Source organism: Elephantulus edwardii, unplaced genomic scaffold (genome assembly GCF_000299155.1).
Source record: "Elephantulus edwardii isolate Elephantulus edwardi_28Jun2011 unplaced genomic scaffold, EleEdw1.0 scaffold00030, whole genome shotgun sequence".
NCBI classification, from domain to species: Eukaryota; Metazoa; Chordata; class Mammalia; order Macroscelidea; family Macroscelididae; genus Elephantulus; species Elephantulus edwardii.
In genome coordinates, this window is record NW_006399780.1 from 13587247 (window position 1) to 13590788 (window position 3542).

The window sequence follows — 3542 nt, forward strand, 5'->3', positions numbered from 1 at the left end:
CTGCTCGAAAAGGACACTATACTTGAAGAAGAGGAGTGAGAAGGAAGAAAACCTTCACTGAGAAAAGCAGCCTCCACAGTGGGTTTCCAACACATGAAAGATTACAGAGATGGCACAGGAGCAGCCAGTCTCCTTCTGTTACTCAGAAGGGCCCCTGAGTGAGAAGCAACTTAACAAGATTTAACTGTAATGAAAAGATACAAGTTTAAGTTGGGGTTATCGAGGGCAAACTAGTAATATACCTACCTTATTTGAAGTCCATTTCTGGACTCTTGTCAAGGTTTCGATCATTTCATCCTTTTGGCCATCTTATGAGCCTCAGGAAAAACCTTACCCATACATACAACTTAGGTATCTGTCAAGGTGCCATAGATCTCCTAAAGTTCACCATCACCACAAGGATCTCTCATTCCCACAAAGAAAAGAGTGGCTCATGTGATCTCCTTTCCGAAGGTGTCAAGGACTCTAGGTTGGTTGTTGAGGATTATGAAGGTAGCTAAGATGTTTGAGAAGGTAAAAAATCCAGTTTGGAAGGTAACCGCTTTATGTTCTTACAGACACAACTTTCTCAAGTCTGAACAAAGGAACCAAAAGAGCTGGAGACTGATTTCATCTCTTCTAGTGGCCTAGTAGCAAGAAGCTGTACTGCAATCCCCAAGCTACATGGTTCAAGGCCACCAGCTGCACTGTGGGAGGATGGGCGATCTCCCATGTGATTAACTGCCTCTGAAAACCCACTGGAAGGTCAGCTATGGGTTGATTCCAACTCTGTACACAAAACAACAAGCTGTTTCACATGTTATGTTTTCCACAACCCAGTTCCCAAGTTACAGTTGGTAAAAAGAGAAAAAGAGATTGTCCTGCACTTTTACAGTTTATCTTAATCTTCACAAGACACTGGGCAGATAAAACGACTCCAATTGGACACAAATAAATGGCAACGCTAAGGGGTGGTGTGACTTACAAAGTTTACACGCCAGTGCTCCCTCCTATACCCAATAGTATTTTTAAATCCCACAGGGAGAGGCACATGCAAACTCTGTCTTTCCTAACGGTCTCTTCTAGGTCATCACTCTGATTCCCCTGACCACCTTTGCCTGGTTTCCTTCTTCCTCTATCACCTCTCCTCCTTTTTCTGGCTTTTCTCCCTTTCTAGACTTGAAAATGGAGAATTATCGTGCAAATCTCGAGCCTTCCTGTCACTCTCTGGCTGACTTCAGTCCGTGTTTCACATCTCCCTCTGGGGGCCTCCCAAACCTGTCACCAGCCTATTTAAACCTCTTGTGCACCAAGTTGCTCTATGCAGATGGTCCCAAACACCGAAAACGCAACAAGGCATCACGTGTGTCACTGTCCCTCTCCCATCAATTTTTCTTCCATCATCTGACTTCATTCCATCACCAGTGGTCTAGTTTAGTCATATTTACTTTCTTCCCCCTCTCTCCACCACTACCAACTTCTACAGTCAGTTATCAAATTGTGTCAATTCTAACTGTGAATGTTTCACATGTCCACGCCCTCCAGTCTATTCTTCATGCCTCTGTTCTATTCTATTCTAGGCTCTCAGTAACTATTCTTTTACCTCTGGATAGTCATGCTCTACTCCCTACTATCCAGTTATCAAGGAGCTCTGGTGGAGCAGCCTACAGTGTGTTATACTGCAAACCAAAGGTCAAACTGACTGCAGCAGATCAAGCCTACCAGCAGCTCCAGGGAGAAGATGAACAGTCTCCAACTCAGACTTACAGTGTCTGAAACTTGAGGGAGCGTAGCTGTGAGTCAGAACTGACTCTACAGCAGAGAAAGAGCCATCAGTTAGCATCTGTAAGTGGAGATTTTCCAACCAATTTTGCTGTAATTGTAGGTTCCTAAGAGGCACCCTCACAGAAAATGAGGAAGACAGACTCAACTCACTGCTGTCAAGTCAGAACCCACTCATGGCTAACCCCCTCCTGGTTTTTCAGAGGCTATAAATAGCACAGGAAGAGATCCACTGGTGGATTCAAACCACCTTTGGCCAGCAGCCCCACTCCCTGCACACTATGCCACCTGAACTCCCTAGGAAAATGCAAGCAGTCCTTAACAAGATTCACCTATCATTGCTCTATATTATGTACCATGATCCTACGAAATACTGAAAACTTAAATAAAGGGCCTACTTGCTAAAATAAAGTTTGAAAAACCACTGCTCCCCTTTCAGTCCTCACTTTTCTCCGCCCATAATGGAAGAAAACATAAAAGACCCACTAAGCCCACTGGGAACACAGTAATAATGTCTTCGTACCTTTCCAGGCCTGCCTTCTTCAGAAAAGCTGCAGCCTCCCTTCTCAGCTCGTTTCCACACTGCACTCTCCCCTCCCACCCTGCCAGGTGCCTCTGCAGTTTCCTGAACACAGCCTTCCTTTTCTTTTCTCCATTCTTACACTGCCTCTTACCGGTGCTCTTCTCCTCCTCCCACCCCTCTCTTCATCTGGTTTGCCTGGGATAACCTCATACCGCAGGAGCTCAGCAAGTGCTCACATACACGCTGGGAACGCATACGAGAAAGAACCATTTTTTATGCCTCCCTTCTGAGGCAAAAAGTATGTTCACATAAAAGTTAAATAAATGTTACTGATGGCAAATCGCAACAGATGATTCTACTAAAGATTGTTACCTGGAAGAAATCACAGAGAAACAGTTTCTACAATGAAATTTAATGAGAGGAAAAAATACATTGGGTACTACTGGAGGATACAGATTCTGCATTTTCACTATCAATATTTCTCAATTTTATAAAGATTTAATGGGAACATGAATATTTCAAGAACTTAACCAAGTTTTTAAATGATGAAATCAGTAATATTCTCTAGGTAACTAAAAATTGAATATTGAAGGTCTACTTCTTGGAAGACTATTTTTACTGATTTAAAAACAACGGAATGGTGTATAGTACTCTGTCTTCAATTACCCTTTTCCTTTCAAAAACACACACAAAAAGGAAATGGCATTAAAGTTATACAAAATTCTTAGTTTAAGGACCTTGGAAACCCTCCAGCAAACGCCTCAATTTAACATCAGCTATGACACTCAACTAACTCCATTCTTCTGAAAAAGGCTTCTTACCTCTCTTTTATGAGAAACTGCACCACCAATCCAAAAACATGTGGTTTGAATTCACCAGCTGTTTCATGGGAAAATATGAGCAATCTCTTCCCTTGTAACTGTCTGCCTCTGAAAACCTGCTAGAGGGTCAGCTGTGAGTCAGTTCGAACCTACTCTATAACCACCACCACCACCACAACCACCACCAATTGCCATATGGAGACTCTAGTTCTACCACTAAATTAAGACATGGCTCTGCTAGGTCACTTAATTGTCTGGGAGCTGAGCCTTCACATCAGCCGAAAGAGAGAACTTCATTAGATTCTGCCAACTGTTCCTTTTACATCCAGTATGCCCAGACTCTATATTATGTTTCTAAAATTATCTTCTGCATATGTTTACAAAATAAAGCAGAATAATGAAGCCAAATAATTTATTATTATTATTATTTATTTTTA